The sequence below is a fragment of the Peromyscus leucopus genome, chromosome 14 (assembly GCF_004664715.2).
Source record: "Peromyscus leucopus breed LL Stock chromosome 14, UCI_PerLeu_2.1, whole genome shotgun sequence".
NCBI classification, from domain to species: Eukaryota; Metazoa; Chordata; class Mammalia; order Rodentia; family Cricetidae; genus Peromyscus; species Peromyscus leucopus.
The window spans coordinates 37,481,983-37,504,773 of record NC_051075.1 but is presented as its reverse complement, the minus strand read 5'-3'; the positions used below and the strand labels follow the sequence as shown (position 1 = coordinate 37,504,773).

Genomic DNA, 22,791 nt, shown 5'->3' with positions numbered 1-22,791 from the left:
TTTATTCAGACCATATCACTTAGTCTAGACCAGAGACTTAGTCTTCCTGGTCACATGACTCAATCAACCATTATTTTCTTTTCAAAATGGTCTAAATTGGTACAGAGTTCTTTACTAAACAAGGGAAAAAAATCTAAGCAAGTATTCAACTTTTGGGGCAGATGAATATCATGACTGTATTTTGTACATCCTCCATCCTCTAAGAATAAACTTGGTTGTTAAACAAAGGGTCCCTGCAATGCTTCTCTGTGCACATGCATGAGTGTCTGTGAGAGAGAACACGCACATGGGTGTGCACACAGGTTGAGGTCACAGGTCTTTATCAAGGGTCTTCGCCAATCACTCTCTGCCTTATTTTCTGAGACAAGATGTCTCACGGAATCTGGAGTTCACTGATTCATCCTGACTGGCTGGCCAGCCCGCCCCAGGGACCCTACTGTTTCCACCTTCCCAGTGCTGGGCTTCTGGGTGTGTGCCACCATGCCTGGTCTCTGTTTGCTGCTGGAAATCAAACTCAGACCTTCACACTTCTGTACAAAGTGGTAACTGACTCCAAAACTGACTTGTTTTCAGACCTCCACATGCATGTCCACACACATACATACACATTTTTTATTTATTTTTTATTTTATTTTTTATTTTTTTGGTTTTTCGAGAAAGGGTTTCTCTATATAGCTTTGTGCTTTTCCTGGAACTCACTTGGTAGCCCAGGCTGGCCTTGAACTCACAGAGATCTGCCTGGCTCTGCCTCCCGAGTGCTGGGATTAAAGGCGTGCGCCACCACCGCCCGGCCATTTTTATTTTTTATTTATGTGTATGGTATGTTATCTCTGAGTGGGTATGGCATGTGTGTGCAGGTGCTCATGAGGCCAGAAGAGGGCACTGGATCCCTGGAGCTGGAGTTATATCCAGTTGTGAGCCACCTGATGTGGGGCACTGTGAACTGAGCTCAGGTCATCTGGAAGAGCCAACATGTACTCTTAAGCACTGAGCCATCTCTCCAGACCCCATATTTTACAAAATAAACAGGAAAAAAAGTATGACCCAAATGACCAGTAACTCTAGGACCCAATCAAGAGACCCAATCTAAGGACTCATGAGATGGAGGAGTGAAGATAAATACTACAGCATAGAGTCTCCAATGAAACTACAGCAGAAATTTCCCCAGTCCGAGGAAGACATGAACATCCAAACACAAGAGGCATTGAAATGACAAACAGAAAACACAGGAGAACAACATATATCCAACATGCAAAACCACAGCACAGACACATGTGCCCTTCCACTCTTCACAAGTTAATGCTGGTGTAGAGCAACTGTTAATTTAATAATAAATTTTATTATAATATTCTTATAGATTTAGCACTTGGCTATGTTTTATAAACTCCTTATGAAAATATGAAAAAATATTCACATCTATTGGGCTTTAAAGTTTTGCTTTTGATATTTAAATCTGTCAGGAATTGATACTTGGATCAAGTATAAGAGAAATCAAGCTTTTCTATACCAGCACCAATAACACTCTATCTTAACTGAAATAGAGTAGAGAAGTCATTACCTATAGTATGGAAAGCTTCTCTTACTCATCTAATTAATATTAGTCTGGGCCATTTTAACACTTTGCAGCTAAATACTATAATCAATATGCTAATTAAATTTAAATTTAAAATTGCACTGTACTGCTAGCCATGGTGGCAATCCAGTAACTGGTGAGGCTGAGGCAAGGGGACCCTGAATTCGAGGCTAGCCTGGACTATGTAGTAAGCAAAGGGTTCCTATGCCCTCTTCTGGCCTCTTCAAGCACTGCATGCACGTGACACACGTAGGCATAACAGTCTTACACAGAAAACAAAAATAAAGAAAACCTTCTTTAAAAGGTAGTACTAGAGATTGTGCTGGTTGGAGATTTTCCTCCAAGATCCATGACTTCACTGGCCCTGGGAAGTAGGTTTCCAGTACCAGGCATGGTTTCCCTGTTGTTGGGAGGGTCTTAAGTTCAATTAGAGACCTGTTGCTTAGCACAAGTTATGTGTGCCAGCACAATCACTAACAACAAATAGCCATTCTAAGTTAGGGAATATGTACATTTACACTTTTCATAGTTATTTGCCTAACTGCTATATAAGATACTGTATTCATTTTAGTGTCCCCTGCAACGACTGATCAACCATGCAAGGAGCTGTCAAACCCTTGATCTTCAAACATCAGATACATTAAATGCTTATCAGTATACTTTCAGCTTTATTTGCATGACACTGAACAACTTTTTATATGTAAAGTCTTTTTTTTTCACATTTCAAAAAAAAGTTTATTGTGTTTGATACAAATTTTTAACAGTAGTAAAACATTTCATCTATTCTCAAGTACATATCTAAATTATATAGTCTAGAAACAGTTGTCAGAAAGTTATAGAATATCATAAAAGTATTAAGATACAAATAGAAAGTAATAGGTGGTAAAAAAAAAACAATGTAGAATGTACTTCAGTAAACCAATGAGCCAAAACTACTATAACTCATTCCCCATGACCAAATTGAACAAGATATATGTAAAGTCTTGATAAGCTTCTTACTAGTTGCTTGTTTGTAACTTCTGTCTGCTTTCCCTATTTTATACTTAGACCTGTGGTTTAAGTTGATTTTTGTGTATGGTGAGAAGTAGGAAGCCAAGTGTGGTGGCATGTGCCTTTAATTTGTTCCGCAGATATAATCACACAGAGACAAAATACAAGAATATATAAATATAAATATAAATTTCCCTCAAGTAAGGGACCGTTTAATCAACTGTGGTTTATTCACCTATGAAATATAATACAATTGCAAAGAATGAGGAGGCTCATTTGCAATAAATGCCATTGCATATTCTAATAACTCAAGATACAACATAGTATGTACAGTATGTCTAACTGAGAAATATGTGAGTGTTTGGAATGTTTGAGGGGTAAGAAGGAACATGGCACAGACCGAATTGGTTGACAGGGCTGCATGGGGTCAGATCAGTCGGAGGGAGATGAGAGATCTGGGAGAATTTGAGACAAGGTCTTAGGGTTTCTACTGCTGTAAAGAGACACCAGGACCACAGCAACTCTTACAAAGGAAAATATTTAATTGGGGTGGCTCCCTTAAAGTTCATATGTTCAGTTCATTACCATCACGGTGGGACATGGTGGTGTGCAGGCAGACATGGTGCTGGAGGAGTAGCTGAGTGTCCTATATCCTGGCTTGCAGGCAACAGGAAGTATCACAAGAAACACTGGGCAGTATCTTAGCATATCTGAAACCTCAAATCCCACCTCCACAGTGACATACTTCCTCCAGCAAAGCCACACCAACTCCAACAAAGCCACACTTCCTAATAGGTCCACTCCCATTGGGGACAATTTTCTTAAACAAGCACTCTAGCACTGAGCTATCTCCTGTGCCCACCCTAAACCAAGATTTGTCCTCATCAGATCTCTGCCTTCTTGAATATGTTTTCTTAAACTAAACTTAGAATCAATTCCCCAAACAGTATTCAAGTCTCAAAAGAGAAAAAGAAAGGAAACAGGTGTCAGAAGCGAGCCAGGTAGGGAAAGCGTTTCACTGTGGTGGATATGGACAGATGCTCAGAAGCAGAGAACCACCTGGCTATGGTCTGAATATGCTCTGTTCCCTCTGAGACATGTTGAAATTGGTTCCCATGGAGAGGTGGAGGGACCATTAGGAAGTGATAAAGTCATGAAAACTCTTGTGAACATATTGTTGTCTTTCTTGAGGACTCAGTGAATTCTCAGAAGAGTGCGAAGTTCTGCTCTTGCAGGACTAGATTAATCACAGCAGGAGAGGACTTAAAACGCTGGTGCTGGCTGTTACTGACAAGGAAGCTTGTTTTGCAGTGGCATCAATGACTGCAGACTCACAGTTGAGAGTGAGAGACACTGAAGACAACCTCTCCCCCGCCCCCACCCCTGAGAGAACCGGTCTAGACAGGAAGCCATTGAAGAGAGCCTTAAAAACTGTGATAAAATGCTGAAGTGTAGCTCTTCCCAGCTGACGGCTTCCGGCAGGGGCATAGGAAAGGACTCAGTTTTCTTTAAGGTGCAGGCCACTGGGTGTTTGACCATGCTCCAATGAGTATATGGGTAACACAAATTGGACTTGGTGTATTTTTCTTTTTTCGGAGAGGTCACAAAGGTGGGGGTGGGGTGGGGGAGGACCTGGGAAGACTGGTAAGCAAGTATGCTCAGGGTGCATTGTGTATAATTCCCAGATAAGCAATAACAATATTATGTTGGAAAAAACTGTTTCAAAAGTCTTTAATGTTAGAAATCCCTTCCCATACCCCCCCTCCCCTGTGTCTCAATGTTCTACTCCATTAATCCTCCCGTTCCATTATTTACTCTACAGAAGTTAATGGTAAGCCATTATTACTGAAATCACCACATACTTGAGTCATAAGTTGTAAAGAAATCAAGCTGGTACCAACCTGGAATCTTCATCCCTACTGGTTAGCTTTCATGGAGCTGGAAGGTTCTATGTACACTAACAGGGAAGCAAAGTAATCAAGAGTCTTAGCTAGCTGTGAACTGTGTGAGCTACAATAACCACCAGGCAATAGTTTCTCACTGGCGCAACAGTGGCATGAATGTTATAGGAGCAACCAGCCACTTTTTCTGATTAGATGTGACGCCCACTCCAGACGGAACCCAGACCTGGTACTAGTGACTGAACCAAACCTGTGCCTGGCTTAGGGGAGAACTTATTATTCCCCTGCTAAATGCACAAAGTAATAAACTGTCCCTTAAGTTCTTACCTTTATATCCAAAAATCAGTGCCTATTTCAACCCTCATCAGAGAAACTTCTTTTTGCAGTAGATGGTAATTAATCCAGAGACCCACAATTGGTCATTACTCAGAGAATGAGACATTACAGAGTTCTTAGCTCTAAATGGGACATCTATAGTACACTGGGCTCAGGTTAGAGCAGAGAGGCAAGGAGGATTATAAGAGCTGGATGCAGCAAGCAGTATCTGCCAGACACAGCAGGGTCCGTGCACGCTGTACTCACAGCAGCCGTGACTGCACGTACAAGACCTGCACCAGATAAGTCAGCAGGGTCCCGGCATGGATGGGGGCGGGACTCATGAAGTCCCTTTACTAGCTGAGGATCTACTGGCAAATGATGGCTGCTGGGAGAGGGAGAGCCGGTTCTCTTTAGAGATGTGGGCTCTGAGAGGCCACCCACATTCCAACAGATGGTCCTTACCCATGCACATACAGGCGCCCTAAATGGACTTGGTAGGTTTAAAAACAGAGCACATGACGCTGTGGGGGTAAAGGGCTGAGGGGTAGAAAGGGGAGAAAAATGGAAGGAAGGAATGAGAGTTGATCAAAATAGGAAAGAAGAGTGAAGCTGCCCCGACATGCTGTCTCTCTGGACAGCCCCTTGCCCTTCCGTTTTCTGTCATGTTAGGACACTCATTAGACACGAGTCATGTGACCACGTGCTTACCCACCTTAAGAGACTGAGTCACAATAAATCTCTTTTCTTCAAAAAAATCATCCAGTCTCAGGTTTTCTGTCACAGCAACAGAAAACGGACAAAGAAACAAACATGTTCTTTCAAGTTTTTGCATGCTGGATTTTGTATTCTAAGCAGAGAAATTCTAATCTTATGTGATATTTCTAAGCCACCAGAAGCTGGTACTCAGCAATTGAATTTTGATATGCAGAAAGGGAAATTAAAAAAATTAGAACAGAGCAAATAATCATTATTATATAACAGAAATACTATCAGAATATGTTACTAACTTTCTTAACTTAAACTTTGTAAAGAAAAAAAAACTATATTCTATCTGTTCAACAAATATTAAACCAGGAGAGATAACCAGCTCTGAGTTTGCTAGAAATATTTTAGAGAAAATACATGGTGCCTAGGAAACTGTATCTTGGCAACAAAAATGTAAAGGGACTGTTACTTTTCTTTGAAGTCTAATGATAGAACCTGAATTTCTAGTGAAGGACCCTCTGTCTGTTTAAAAGCTGAGAATGCCTCCAAAGTAACAGCGTTCCACAGAGAGCCTGGGGGAGCTGAGGAGACACAACAGAAGGTTAATTCATGAAGAGGAATCGTAGAGCAGGAGCAGAGCCCTGGGCTAGAAAGAGATGGCTTACTAGGTGCATCTCAAAGCACCCATGCATAGCGATTAGGTACTGCTGCTGCTGCTGCAGATGCGGCTGAGGAACAGCACTCAAAGCGCCAATGCCAATCCTGCAGCCTCGGAGCCTGGGAAAGAATAAGGAAACCACTTAGCAGGGTTTTGATTTATTTTTATTTGGAAGCAAAATTCCATAAATCATGCCAAATCTGTCAGCGACCACAAATCTCTATGTGTTTGCCTGCCTGTGACTTCACTCTGAGAGCACTGTGTGTATACATACCTCAACAGAAAAAGAAAGAAACTAATGCAAAAGGAAGTTCAAATTCCTGACAGGGATACAGGGAAAACCTCCGTCTTCCAAGCAAAGACACATTAGTTAAAAAGAAATAAACCTTCAAAGCCAGCCTGGTCTACAGAGTGAGTTCCAGGACAGCCAGAGCTGTTACACAGAGAAACCCTGACTCAAAAAACAAAGAAAAAAAAAAAAAAAAAAAAAGCCGGGTGGTGGTCGGTGGTGCACGCCTTTAATGCCAGCACTCGAGAGGCAGAGGCAGGCAGATCTCTGTGAGTTCGAGGCCAGCCTGGTCTCCAAAGCGAGTTCTAGGAAAGGCGCAAAGCTACACAGAGGATCCCTGTCTTGAAAAACCAAAAAAAAAAAAAAAAGAAAGAAAAAAAAAAAAGAAAAGAAATAAACCTTTCTGGTGTGTGTGTGTGTGTGTGTGTGTGTGTGTGTGTGTGTGTGCGCGCGCTTACATGCACATATATGCATATTATATATACACTTGGTGTTGGAATTAATAAAAAATTAAAAATACATATAATTTCTGCCCCAAACAACTCCATTTCCTGGATCTATCCTAAGGAAATCATCAGAACTAAGCACATGTATTTATAAGAGATTCATAACAACATGATTTATATGGTGACAAATCAGAAATAATCTAAAGGTCTAATTGGGGGATACTGTAAATAAATTGTGGCACAGGTAATTTATGTGAAATATACAGTCATTGGAAGTCACAGCTCAGCAGTTCAGAGCACCGGGTGCTGAAGAGGACCTGGGTTCCGTTCCCAACACCCACAGAGCAGCTCACAACCATCTGTGACTCCAGGCCCAGAGGATCTGACACTCTCTTCTGACTTCTGCAGGTACTTCATGCATGTGGTGCACAGACATGCATTCGGGCAAAGATTCAGACACACAAAATGTAAAAAAAAAATAATAAAATCTAAACATAAAAGCAATTCCAATGGTGGGTATTTAGTAGCATGAATGCTTTACACTGCAGCCAGCAGCCATATGTGACTATTTAACTTTACAGAATTAAACTTAACTGCGTTAAATATTTGGTTCCTCACTGTTGTCTGCCCTGTTTAACATGTTCAACAGCCACACTGGCCTATGTCTGCTCACACTGGACCACTGCAGGTATGGAACATCTCTGTTATCACAGAAGGCATTGCAGCTACACAACATACATTCTGACTAGAATAACTCAAGCACACAGTTAATAAGGTGAAATTTAGGAAAGTCTATACTGTTGTGGATAGTTAATTAAAACCCAATGAGAATAAATTACATCAACATATATTAGAAACAAAATTGCCACTTAGAGAAAATATATAGCCATATATATCTATATAGATATACTAATATATATATATATATATGTATATATGTAATGGACAATTTGGGTGTATCTTACATTTTTCAAGTTATAAAAGAATAAAAGAATATGTATAAAAAAAGTAAGAGATGCACAGAAATTAGGTAAATACAGCAGAAAAAAAGACACTGAATAATTAGAGATAAAAGACACACAAATTTTTAAAAAAGAATTTAAACCAAGAAAAATAATAGAAACCAAGAGCAATTGCACTGTGTGAATAAATGGACAGGTTCTAAGAAAGGTATGAATTACTAGAAGTGACTCTAGGAGAAATAGAAAGCACTAATTGCTCTAAAACCAATGCAGAAATTGGATCAACAGTTCAAAATCTTATTTTAGAGACAGCAGTTTAGGGTGATTTAATAGACTAGTTTCCTGGAACTGGATCATTATCTTATATTAACTGATACAAATAATAGAAAGATAAATAGCCTCTACTCATTTTATAACCTTAATATAATCTTGACATTTTTAATACTAAAGTCAAATAAAGAAAGTACAAGGAAAGAAATTTACTATAAACTTGTTTGTAAATATCTTAACCAAAGGATTAACAAGCTCAGCAATGTATTTCAAAAGGTAATACTGAGTAGCGTAGCTTTATTGTAGGGTCAACAGATAACTTTAATAGAGATTCAATAATGTACTGAAACATCCTAATAAAGAAAAATCACATTGTTTGAATGCATGACAAAAATTATTCATTAGCAAATCTGCTAATGTTCAATATTCAGTGATTATTTTTAAAACTATAATTAAAAGACATGGACAACCCTAGGAGGCCCACCCTTTTCTGAAGGGAAATAGAGAAGTGGATCTGGGGGGAAGGAAGGTAGTGGGGAGGGCCTGGGAGGAGAGGAGGGAGGGGAAACTGCAGTCGGGATATAATATATGAGAGAAGAATAAATAAATAAGGGTTTAGGACATAGCTCAGTAGTAGAACACTTGCCTAGAATGTGCCACACCCTAGGCTGAATCCTTAATACCATCTCTCCCTCCCCAAGCACACATACAAAATAAAGAGAATAGGAAGAAAGAAAGAAAGAAAGAAAGAAAGAAAGAAAGAAAGAAAGAAAGAAAGAAAGAAAGAAAGAAAGAAAGAAAGAAAGGTCTTGACCTTTTGTAGTAGAACAAGGAGAAGAGTACGGAGAATTTTGGGAACACTGGGGTCTCCTGAAGGCATGCAAAGTTGAGGAACAAGCTTGGCAGCAAACTGCAGTTAATTTCAGTCAATGTTAGCTCTTTGCTCAGAAGCAGGTATCCATCTCATACCCTACTCCCAGCCCCATTTCCTGGAATAGTGTGTGTGCAGGTTAGAACCAGGATGGACAATAAGGACTTTGTTCTCCAAAATTTGGTATCTATATTCTCACTGTTGAGTGTAGCTTTGATCATGGAAGGGTACCCACAAGCAGGAAGCTGCTGTTGAAAGCTCTCTTACTGTGGCTCATGTAGACTTCTGTCTTAGTTGGGGTTTCTATTGCTGTGAAAAAAAACATCATGACCATGGCAACTCTCTTTTTTTTTTTTTTTTTTTTTTTTTTACTTTCTCAAAACAGGGTTTCTCTGTATAACCGCCGTGGCTGTCCTAGAACTCACTTTGTAGCTCAGGCTGGTCTCGAACTCACAGAGATCCACCTGCCTCTGCTTCCTGAGAGCTGGGATTAAAGGTACTGCCCAATCCATAGAAACTCTTATAAAGGAAAACATTTAAGTGGGGCTGGCTTACAGATCAGATGTTTAGTCCATTATCACGGTGAGAAGCATGGCAGCATGCAGGCAGACATTGTGCTGGAGAGGTAGCTGAGTGATCTACATCTGGATTGGCAGGCAGCAGGAAGAGAGTGCCACACCTGGGCCTGGCTGGAGCATCTGAAACCTTAAAACCCACTCACTAGTGAAATTCTTCCTCCAACAAGGCCACAGCTACTCCTACAAAGCCACACCTCCTGTTCAGTCCAACTTAGCAAGAGGGACTCCATTTTCACCTAGACCACTTCGTCAACAGAGGGAGATGACTAACCCCTAAAACTTGTTTATCCCAGACTTCTAGGAAATGGCTTGACCCCAAATGCCCAGGAAACAGCCTAACCACAAAAGCTCCACCCTCTCCTGAGTGGATGGCTCTAAGCTGGGGTAGAATCACAAAGCCCAGAGGCTCCCTAATAGGCTGGGGTCCACCACCCTGGAAAGTCCCTAACCACGTCCCCCATGTTCTGTTAAGATTTGCAGATTTTTTTTTCAAGTGCTTGCTCTCCCCTGCCTTGAAGACTCAGTCTGCTGTGGGGCATACATGGGCTGCAAAGAGGGTGCCGAGAGAAATTCAGATAGATAGAGCTGAAGCTTTAAGGTGTTTATGCAGAGAGTGGATACAAATGGTGAGAAAGGAAGTTAGCTCAAGTTATTTATGCTAAAAACAGGAGATGATGTCAGGACATAAACAACTTGTAAATAGGGTGCCCTTTCAAATGATTGGTTGGTTCCTTCACCCCTCCTAGGGTTCTGAGGTTTTCTGGTATAAAAGAGGCTTGCTGCCCATCAATAAATGAGTTCTTGCTTGACTTGACTCCGAGCTGCATCTGATTGTTTCTGGGTAAGAGGGAGGCTGGGGAAGGGTGGGTGAGCGAGCTAGCGGCACGCACTTGCCTTTCCTCGGTTCCAGGCCACCTCTTCACAGGTGACCTAACTTCCAGTGGGGCAGGTCCCCACAGTCTGCATCCTGACACCAGCCGCCTTCCTGATATATCAGCCTTTTCCGATAAATTTTGTTTGCTCGAACTTGGTCTTCCTGGTGGGTAATTCCTGGTTTCACAGACCCTAACACTCCTAATGGCGCCACTCACTAGGGGCCTACTGGGTGCCATTTTCATTTGAACCACCACAGCTCCCAAAGGTCTTCAAGGACTGCTACCTCACCCCCACCTCCTGTTTCTCCTTCTGTCTTCTGCAAAGTCAGAGGGCATTCAAAAGCCATGGGACACACGGGAAAGTGACCACTCCCCATGCTCAAAGAAAGATGGCAACCCGGGAAAGACACGAGGTGCCTTGAGTTTGTGGTTCACACTCGACACAACAATTAAAACAATTTATTTTACTTTATCTTATTTTATTTTTGTTTTTCTGAGACAGGGTTTCTCTGTGTAGCCCTGCCTGTCCTGGAACTCTCTCTAGACCACACTAGCTTTGAACTCACAGAGCTCTGCCTGCCTCTGCCTCCTGAGTTCTGGGGATTAAAGGTGTGCGCCACCACCACCTGGCTAACTTTTTTTTTTTTTTTTTAATAGCAAACCATGGGGACAGCCCGAATATGACTTCTATAATTAGCATGTATTTGATTTAGAGGTCTACTTCTCAGCACATCGAAAGGCACACAAACAGGAAAGTGTGACTTGTTTAAAAGAAAACCAAAACAAAACACAGCAATCCTCCCAGAGAAAGATAAGATGACAGGTCTGCTGGAGAATGAGTTAAAAGCTTTCTCACGGTACCTCAGACACGCAGCATGTCAAGCAAACGTTAGCAGGAGCACTGTAGCTGGAATATAGCGAGTCAATGCTGTATGGAAAGTAAAGTCTCAGGTAAGGAAGTACACAGGCAAACCTAAGAGCTACTGTTATTTCAACGATAGAATGAATACAGCGCAAATGTCAGTAGAGAGACAAGAAACTTAAAGGAAACAGATTCCATAGCTGGAAAGTACAAGTGAAATGAAAATTGTACTGGAAGAGTTTAAAAGCAGATTTGAGCAAGGAAAAAAACAAAAAATACTGAAAACAGATCAGTTTTTAATTACTCTGTCTAAAGAACAAAAATAGAAAAGGGGTCTTGAGAGTGACTTAGTTGATAAAGCATGTGCTACGAAGCCATGAAGACCTGAGCGCCATGTAAATCCTGTGCACTGGTAAACACCATGTCCCCGGGATGGGAGGCAGAGACCAGAGGATGCCTGGGTCTTGACAGCCAGATTGACTTCCAGGTTTCATGAGAGACCCTTGTCTCAAAAAATAAGATGGAAAGCCGGGCAGTGGTGGAGCACGCCTTTAATCCCAGCACTCGGGAGGCAGAGGCAGCCTGGGCTACAGAGTGAGATCCAGGAAAGGCACAAAGCTACACAGAGAAACCCTGTCTCGAAAACCAAAAATAAATAAATAAAATTTAATGAGATGGAGAGTGATTGAGGAACCCATCTGACATCAACCTCTGGCCTACACACACACACACACACATACACACACACACACACATACACACACACACACACACACTCAGATACATGCATATATACATAAAAAGAAAGATGATTTTAAAAAGTGAATACAGCCTAAAAAACCTGAGAACACCATCTGATGTGCCAGAAAATACACTGTAGGAATTAGAAAGATCAATTGAAAAATAGTAACTAAACTTGATGAAATATATGAATAAAAAAATCTAGTAAGTTCAACAAACACATAAAACTAGCTAATTTTCATATTTTTGGAAATTATATAATACTCTTACATAACCAGTAGATGACGGGGAAATTCAACAATTTAGTGCAAATCAAAGCAAAGAGCCATAGTCTTTAGAACAGCTTAAGACAAAGCAAAACAAACAAAAAAGAAAAGTGGGAGCTGGAGAGGTGGCTCCAGTTAGAACACTGACCGCTCTTCCAGAGAACCCAGCACCCACATGGTAGTTCACAATCATCTGTCACTCCAGTACCATGGAATCTGATACCATCTTCTGGCCTCTTTAGGCACCACACATGCATGTGGTGTACAGATATACATATAGACAAAATATCCACACACATTAAATGAAATTAAAAACACCTATGAAAAAGGATTACCAAAAATGTTGAAAATTACAGTAAAAAAAAAAGTGTTGAAAGATTAACTTGAGTGCACTGTTAGTGAGAGTGTAAATGATATAGGTGCTGTAAAGCAGAATAGTACTTTGTCAAAAAATTACCAAGTGATCCAACAATTACATTTCTGTGTGTCCACTCAGAACAAATGAAAGCAGTGTGTGGGGGTTTGAGTGACAATGGTCCCAACAGGCTCCTACATTTGAAGACTTGGTCACAGTTGGTAGAACTGTTTGGGGAAGAGTAGGAGCTGTGGCCTTGTTGGAGGAGGTGTGTCACTGAGGGGTGGCATTTGAGGTTTCAAAAGTCCACACCACTTGGCTCTTCCTGGGCCTTCTTGTGGATAAGGCTCTAAGATCTCAGCTACTGCTCCAGCACCATGCCTGCCTGCCACTGTGCTCCCCACCGTGATGGTCATGGACTCACCCTCATAGACTCTTTCTTCTGTAAGCTGCCTTGGTCATTCATGCTGTCTCTCCACAGCAACAGAACAGTAACTAAGAAGTTGGTACCAGGGAGTGGGCTATTGTTAGGACGGATGAGAACATGCTGTTTTGTGGAGGGATGTGGAAAACTTTGGACTTTGGATTAGGAAAGTGATTGAACACGGTAAGTAGGACTTAATGGGACATGCTAGTAGGAACTTAGAAGACAGTAGTGCTGAGAGCCGTGTGGACTATGGAGGCCCCGTGATGTGGGATGTCCTTCTTTATGCTGCGAATATGTGTTGCTTTTATTGGTTGATGAATAAAGCTGCTTTGGCCTATGGAAAAATAGAACATAGCTAGGTGGGAAAGTCAAACTGAATACAGGGAAAAAGAAGGGCAGAGTCAAGAGAGACGCCAGCCAGCCAGATACCCAATGAACAACATGCCAGCAGACTGAAATGGGTTAACTAAGATATAGGAGCTAGCTAGTAATAAGCCTGAGGCATCAGCCAAACATTTATAATTAATATAAGCCTCTGAGTGATAATTTTGCAAGTGGCTGAAGGACCAGACTGGATGCAGAAAAGCCTCTGGCTACAGCCCAGCTCAAGAGGTTTCAAGGTATTGGGGGGATAATATTAGCAACTGGGCTAGAGATCACTCTTATGCTGTTTTGGCAAAGAATGTGGCTAATTTTTGCCCTTGTCCTAAAAATCTGCCTCAAACTAAATTGAAAAGTTTTAGACTAATTTTATTGGCAGAAGAGATTTCAAGACAGTCTACTATTGATATGTCACATGGTATTTGTGACCACTCTTATGCAGATCTACAATAAAAAAGAGCAAGCAGGGCAAAAAGAAATAGAAAACATACAGTTTGAGGAGAAAAAGAGCCTCAGAAAATTGATGTTGGAGCCAAGGCTTGTACTGAAAGAGGTAAGGAGACATAGACTAAAGGAAGTGGTGCCCTCAGGATGAGACCTCCCCCCAACACCCAGATAATTCTACAATTTGTAAAAATAAAAGGCCCAAGATTATCCTTTCCTAAAGAAAAAATATAAGACATGAGGTCTCAAAAAGAAATTTCACATCAATTTTTACAGAACATTTACAACAAATAGCAAAAGTATGGAAACAACCCAATGCCTATCTACTGATAGAAGAATAAACAAAATATGCTGTATATTTTGTTTGTACATTGTATATGTATTGTTTTGTTCATTGTATATGTACAATGAAACATCATTTGTCTTTGCAATGGAAGAGAATTCTGACATATGCTAAAATCTAAATAAGCATAGAAAAGAATCAAGTGAACAAGTCAATTACAAAAAGATAAATACTATAACACTGCATTTATATGAAGCACAAATCACAGAGAAAGAAAATCCAATGTTGGTCTTAAGGGGCTGAGAGGAGAATGGACGGGGAAGTGTGCTTAACAGGTGAGGAGTTTCAGTTTCAGTTTTACAATGAATTTAAAATGGATGTGGTGATAGATATACAATATGAGTATTTAATGTCACTGAGTCAAACACTTAAAATGATTAAAATGGTAAAACTGTGTTATGTATATTTTACAATAAAAAAAAATCCTGAAAAGAATAAGTACAATCATTTAAAATCAGGTAAGAGACTGTTTAAACTTTCAGATATGGCAAGATTTCTTATGCTGTAAAAATCACAAACCATGAGATGTGGGTGAGCCAGCCCCGAAGTTGTGAGCATGGGAGAGCCGTCCCCATTACTCACTTGTCTTGTGGCGGCATGGGTGGGGCAAAGATGCCCCCCTGACCCTTTGCCCCTCACTGCCTGTCACAGATGAGTGAGCTGACCTTCCCCCTTACCAGCTGCAGCACTGAGGAAGGTGGCCCCTGCTCCATGCCTGGGCAGCACAGTAGAGCTGACCCTGTTGGTGTAGGCTCGGGTGAGATAGCCCAAAGGCTGTGGGAGTGGGACAGCTGGCCACACCCCACTTATCTGCCATGCCCTTCCCCCCACACCACCCATCAATACCTGAGACAGGTGGAAGAACTGGCTAAGGTCATAAAAGCGAGAGAGCTGTCCCTGCCCCTCATCAGCTGCAGCACTTGGAAGAGTGGCCCCTACACCATGCCTGGACAACACAGTAGAGCTGGCCCTGAAAGTGTAGGTGAAAGCAGAACTGGCCCCGCCCCTTGCTCATTGCTACGAGGAGTGAACTAGCCAGGATGATGTAGGAAGCGCTCCCCCTGGTGGTGAGGACAAGGGAAGGCTGGCAGGCTGACCAACCCTGCAACCACCCTGGAGGGGTGTGTTGGTCCTGTGGACCCAGGGCTGCAGGACCTCCATGACACAGGGCAGCAACAGGATGTCCAGGAAGAGTTCCATTGAGGGCCCAGAGTCAATGGTGTAGCAGAGACCAGGGTCTTCAAATCAGACCAATAATTCTTTGCAATGAACAGCTGCATGTAAAATGTATGGATAAAGGGGTTTACTCTGTGGCTTTACTGCATCATACTGCAGCTTCCATGAAAAGATTTTCCCTTTCTCTTTCTCCTCCCCCCGCCTTTTTTATCTTAAATTTTGTTTTATTTTATTCTGGGGAGGAGTGGAGGTAGGAAGGATTGGGAGGCATGATGTAAAAGACACAAAGAATAAATAAAAAGAAAGTTAAAAAAATAATCACAAACCATAAAGGGGAATATTGATTAATGTGACGATATTTAAACATAAAAAGTCATATCACAAAACAGGATCTGCACAAAAAAGATACATAAAGAATTCAGAAAATCAAGAAGATGAAAAAAAAACAGAACAGGAAAAGGACAAGCAGGCATAGAGTGGAACTTGTGATGTGAAGACACACAGGAACTCGTGCTCACACTCAGCACAGGCGGGCTGAGAAAATCATGGGGCCGCACGCTACATTACACCACTCCCTACAACACCAAGAGTGCATGAGGAGACAGGGCGAACAAAATATTTTGCTTTTGGGAAAGTGCACACTCTAGATTGCATTTACATTACACTGTGACATTTCATCTCCTAGAAATGTCATAGAAGCTACACCCAGGAAATCTCATCAGCCTGGCTGCCTCAACAAGAACTGAACAAAGGCAATACCAGTAGACGTGGAAGAGGGAGATCTCATGGGGCTTCAACCCTAGACAAAGAACTACAGGCAACTAAGGAATGCCGAGAGCAGGAGAAAAGAGTTTTCCCCAGGGAGGAGCCCCCAAAGTGGCTATCCAACACCAAATGGTCAGCGGAAATTATCTGTACACAAGTAACTTTATATGGACTGAGGAGGATGTATTTACATAGCTAGGAATGTATGTGCATTTACATACATTTGTAACAATTAAAGAATTAGAGGTCATGAGTCTGAGAGAGCACAGAAGGCATGCATGAGAGGAGTCGGAAAGAAGAAAGGGGAAATGATGCAATTACATCTTAATTTCAAAAAAAATTTAAGTGTAAGCCAGGCGGTGGTGGTGCACACCTTTAATCCCAGCACTCGGGAGGCAGAGCCAGGTGGATCTCTGTGAGTTCGAGGCCAGCCTGGGCTACAGAGTGAGTTCCAGGAAAGGCACAAAGCTACACAGAGAAACCCTGTCTCGAAAAACAAAACAAAACAAAACAAAACAAAAATTTAAGTGTAAAACTAAGGCAGTCCTGGTGGTGCAAGCCTACAACGCTAGCTACTTAGGATGTTGAGGACAGTAAGCCTGAGCTACAGAGTGAGTTCACGGTTAGCCTGAGCAACTTAATGAGACTCAGTCTTAAAATAAAAAGCAAAAAATGTACTGAGAATATAGCTCAGTGGTAGAGTGCTTGCCAAACTGATACAGGGCACAGCTCACTCCCCAAGACTACAAGAAAGAAGTAAATAAAAATAGAACTAAATAATCTTAGGTACATCTATTCACTTAGGAACATATTGGGCTCCTGATTTAAGAAGGGAGGGACATATATTTACTTAGTGGAACTATTCAAATTATCCGGAGGACAAGAACATTGAGTGTGTAAATGTATTCAGCTCTGTAGGGGGAAGGAGAGGATGCCACTAAGGAGGGCCACATGAAGAGTGAAGGAAAACTGATAAAGTTCAGCTGGAGGGAGGGGACACAGGATCATCATTACTTTAAAGCCGAATATGAGTATTTTATATGCTCTTTTCATAAAGATATTCATATGAATTGTTATGGTAAAGAAGAAAAGCTTTCAAACCTAAAAACCTTTTTAAGAGTGGAAATATCTTAGGGTGGATCATTTTCCCAGTGAGCACAGGATCTCATTTATAGTTAGTCTGGACTAAAGGTAAGCTTGATTGATAAGGGGACAAAGGTGTAACCCAGGAATCATCAAAACAACTCGGTATCAGAACCGAGTGTGTGTGTGTGCATGTGTGTGTGCATGTGTGTGCGTGCATGTGTACATGTATGCATACATGTTTGTGTGTGTGTGTTTTTGAGTGTTTGTGTATGTGTCCGTGTGTGCATGTGAATGTGTGTGCTGTGGAATAACTTTTTGTACACTATGAAGATGTGTCTTTGCCAAGGTGCCTTCTGATTGGTTTAGTAAAGGCTGACTAGCCGGTAGCAAGGCAGGAGATGTAGGTGGGACAGCCTGACAGAGGACGAGAGCCTCAAGTAGACGCAGAGAAAAACAGATGAACATGCCGTGTGGAAAGAAGGTACCACCATGTGGTAGAGGGTAGATAAGAAATATGGGTTAATTTAAAATGTGTTAGCTAGTAACGACCTGAGCTACTGGCTGAGCATTTATAATTAATAATAATTTCCTGCATGGTTATTTGGGGAGTGGCTGCTGAAACACAGAGAAATTCCGCCTACATATGTGCACGTACATTTGTGTATACATGTGTGAGTACATGGGCATGTGCATGTGTGTACATGTGTGTGCATATATATGTGTGAGTGGGGTGTGTGGGTGTGTGTGTGTGTACACATATGAAAACTATCTGGAAAGAGAAGCAGTGGAATCAAGTTAAATGAGAAAAATTCAGGAGGTGAGACTATACAGCACATGTTATATATATGTGTGTGTGCGTGTGTCAAACAGTACATGTTTTATATGTGTGTGTGTGTCTGTGTGTGTGTGTGTGTGTGTGTGTGTGTGTGTGTGATACAGTACATGTGGAACCTAATAGAAATTTAGAAATTTGTGGTTTTTTTTCTTAAGGACAAGGTCTGAAGAAAAACATCCCTCCCAGGGTCACGTGTTTGAACACGTGGCTCCCCACTGGTGGCACTGTGTGGCAATGCTGTGGACTTTTAGGAGGTGGAGGTTTGTTGGAGGAAGTGGGTCAATGGGAGTGGACCATAGGTTTTATAGCGAGGCCCTACTTCCTGTCTGCTCTTCCTGCTTCCTGTTGATCACCTTGTGTTTTGAGGCCATGCCTCCTATCTTCGTGGGCTGTCTCCCTTCTTCTTATTTAGGATGTGTTCTCAGGCGGTTTTTCACGAAGGCAAGAAAAGTGACTAACACAGCTAGGCGTGGCCCCTTTCTAAACAGGAGACAACAAGCAATAGTGACCATAAACAATAGCCCAGCTCTACAGCAGTTTTCAAAGTCAACTTCACACTTAAGTAGCCTGGAAGAGAGTGGGATCCTGACCTGGAATGTACTCTGTACCCTCTAGGACTACAGTAAGAAGAGTGTGGCATCCTATGTAGATCTGACCTCTGTCCTGAGTGACTCCTAACCCACCAGCTTTCCCATGTCCTCCGTATGACTGACCACAGTAATCCTGACCATCACAGCCTCCATCACACATCATGATAATCCTGACAGTGTGATCTGACATGCGGAGTTCTCCCAGGTAAATGCCTGGTGCTGGGCATGTGCTCCTTCTGCCAGAGACATCAGCTCTGTTCTACTCTAATTAAACCCATTTCACCAGAATGTTCTTTAGCTTCTTTGACATTATCTGTATTTCCTAAATATACAAAGGCAAACTTGCTTAAACATTTATACCACATCAGTAGTGGGAATGACCTAAAGAAAATGTCTTTCCAATCTTTTTCTATGTTATACAAACACTGCTCACATGCTCCAAGACAGCAGGGTTTTCCTGATTCCCAACACCACACACCCGAGTAGACATGGGAGAAAGCAGCTGTGTCCTCTGAGACAATCTCAGCTTGAAACCTGGGAATGGGATTGACATCAGGATCTTGCGTCACACCTTTGAAAGCTTCTTCTAGATCAAAACCTAGAGTTGGATCCAGACCTGGTCTTTAATCTAAGACCCTAGGAACAATCCTTTCTAATTACACAGTACTTCTTTACTTTATTTTCTTTGGTCCACTTCAAATTCTAACTTTCTCTCCCACCCTCCACTCAATGCTCATTATTGGTTGTACCAGTGGACCTCAGGTCTGATGACTCACATTCACTCTGTTTTTTAAATCTTAGTTCTCTCATTCCCAAACTTCAAGAATACACTTAGCAAATTTGTTAAATTATAATTTCCATATCTTCCTTCTTCAATATTAGCCCATTTACCACAGTTCTGCTCATAATTGTATTATATCCGTATTGTTGTTAATTTTCCCTCAAATACAAAACCAGAAACCTAAAACTTCCTAACCTAAATTTCCCACAAATGCCCTTTCTACAAATAGAAATTTCTTATATTTATTGTAAAGCTAAGACAATTTTTGTTTCAAGGCAGCCCAAGTTAAAACTTTATTTCAAACATTTTTGTAAGGTATTACTGTCCTGTCAGTTCTTGTCAAACTGTAAAGACTAAATTCTTACATTGTATCTCAAGTTTTTGAGGAAGTTAAATGAACAGAAATAAACAAACAACAAGGTCTACACTGTTGCTCTGTTTCGGGTAGATGTCCTCCAGCCTGCACTGAAGAAAGACTGCTTTCTGGGCTACTGTTTCTGATACTCATCTGTCCCCTTTACCTCCCACACTAGCACACTTTATCTGCTTTTCTAGTCCAAGGTGATTGAGTTTATAGAGCATTGATCTCTTCCACCAGCTCAGTCCTAGATAAGCTTGTTGTGACAGCTTCTGGCATCTGCTCTAGCCGATAGTCCTCATACAGGGACTGTGGGAACAACCAATCCTGACTTAAATCCTAGCTCTAGAACACAGAAGCCATGGTGCCTCGGGCAAGTTCCTTAGGGTCTCTAATCTCAGATTTCCCAATCATTAAAACAGTAATAATGCCTACCCTTGAAAAGCTGCCTCTTAAGTGCTTACATATACTCAAACTACTTGCATGCAGATTCGGGTTCAGGTGGTGGATTCTCAGTTCTGTTCACCTCCGGGCTTCCCAGTGGTGTCTCCAAGTATGATCCTCAACTCTGGTGGATAACACAAGTGTTTGTACTCTTTGCCTCCCTGGTCTCTGCAAGACCTAAAAGGCAGTGTCCCCTCGTGAAGATACCATCTCAGAGTTCTACAGGGTCCTGAGCTTTTAGGTACAGACTGGCAAAGGCCCGCCTTGTTCTTTCCTTGGGGATCACTGCATTTCCCAGGTCTGGGTTATCCACTTTGTCTCATTATTTTTTCTCTATGACATCTCTGATGACAGCTGGCTGGAAGGACCACTGCACTGCTCTTTAAGCATCAACAGACTATTTCTCAGAAGAGAGACCTGCAGCTTCTTATGAGAACCTGTTTTCCTGACCTCATACCCCAACTCATTCATTTGTAAAAACACTCCACGTTACAAAAGGTAAATCAGAAGAAACTCTAGCTTCTAACCACAGTTCTCTAACTCACAAAACATACGATTTTTAACTAAGTCATTTATCCTACCAATGACTTCCATTATTTTCCATCTGCAAAATATAGTAAACACAATTATTTAAAAGGCTAAAGACAAAACGGGATAATGAAAATGAATTTGCATGGGAAATGGAGTCCTGCGCAACTGTGGACAGAATCACCTACTCAAAGAGGTGGTTCACCTGGAACAGAGGTGAAGATCAAAGAATCTGAAACAGAGCTGGACACGCCCATCTAGCACTTACCAGCCCTGGCATTAAACATAAAAAGTGGAGATTAGCGTGTCTGCCTCACACGGTGTTATTTCAATGATGTAAGCCTCTATTGCTATCATTAAATACCTACTGTGTGGTAGGCACACAGTACTATACCAGGCGTTGTAAATAAAATGGAATTTAACAGCTTTGTTAAAACATCTACCTCTTATTACTACAATTCCTAAATGATTGATTTTATATATACTTCACAGCAAGTAAAAACCTAAGTCACGAAGCATTCCCACAGGACACTGAGGTCACACTCCACGATCCCAGTGTTTATCTTCAACGGGAGTTTCCAGTGGGCACATAATGACTCTGGCATGTCCCCCTAATTTATCCCTTACGTTTATATTGTCCTGATGATTTTGGAGTCAACTGTTCGGAAGATAATTCTGTCAAACACAAATGAGCTAAGAGACTGCTTCTCAAAGTAACATCACAGACTGTCTGTTCCTGTGCCACCCCCAATACTAGTCAAAACACACATTTCTAGGCCCTAATGCAGACCTGTTGACTCAAAACCCCTGGCTGGATGCTGTGGGAACCTTCATTTCTATTAATTTTCCAATTTGTTCTTATGCAAATCCCACTTGAGAATGGCATGGGGGGTGGGCTACCCAAGAAACCTGTAACCAAATACTGAAGAATAATGAGTGAAAGCATAATAAAGAAGAATTCTTAGAATAAACAGCCACATGCCTGGCTCCTAGCAGGGTGGGGTCAACGATCCAATCCAGGGATCAAGACAAAAATTTGAGTTGAACATATGCACCTTCACCATGAATGGTCAATAGTGTTCAAATTCCTATTCCACAGCAAGAACGGGAATGGAAAGTGACAGTGGAGACCTTTACCCAAGTTTTCAAAGGAAGCAAAGACTGTGCCTGCAAAATTGAAATTCAGGCTTGGTGATCTGGGGAAATGAAATTGCTTCTCTTAAATTTAGTCAACTACTGCCTGCCTGCTCCACCTCTCCACAGCAACCAGGGCTCTAGGGTACTCTCTCAAATGCAAGCTTGCCCACAGGAGGGGCATCAACAGGAGGCAGGGAGGCATTATGATCTTTTGACAAAAGGAAACAGAAATAACCAACTAGAAGGTCCATCTATCCTCTTAGTAAGGCAGAAACAGAGCTGGAGACCGAGCACCAAGGAGCACTCCTAGTGGGCGTGAACTTTCAAAACAATAACAATGCAAGGCCAGTAGAACACAATGTTTCTCTATACACCACCTCGTCTGTGGTTGGAGATCCACACTGGTTCCGATCATAAAATGTGTTTATAGGGCTTTAATTAAGATGCTGATGAGCTAACCACTGTGCCTGCAAGAAACAGGGAGCCCAACCCGACAAGGCCGCCCAGCCTGCCCACACTCCTCCAGATCTGGTCTGGAACAGCAAAGCGGGCGGGGCGCGGTTTCTCCTGCATCGCTGCGCTCCTCTCCGTTCTGCCTGCCTGCGTGAGCACCGCCCACCCACTCGCGCGTGAACCCACTGGGCCCAGCCCTTCCTTAGGCCCGGTGCTGAATCATGAACCCAGTATCTCCACAAGGTAAAAATCGAAGAACAAAGCCAGTCTTGAGGCTAGTCTGAATAGATCCGGGTTGGGCGGCAGGCTACAAACCCCAATTCTGCTCGCCCTCTCCCCCATCCCTCCACCAACCCCAAACTGGAGTAAGTGTGCAGTGCTAG

At 41.9% G+C, this 22,791-nt stretch overlaps 1 protein-coding gene across 2 annotated transcripts in view; it reads right to left on the bottom strand.

The window, feature by feature from the left end:
- Positions 1 to 22,791, bottom strand: part of Atl1 (atlastin GTPase 1) — a 64,662-nt gene that overhangs the window by 41,100 nt on the left and 771 nt on the right. The gene's annotated exons all lie outside the window — the stretch shown is intronic.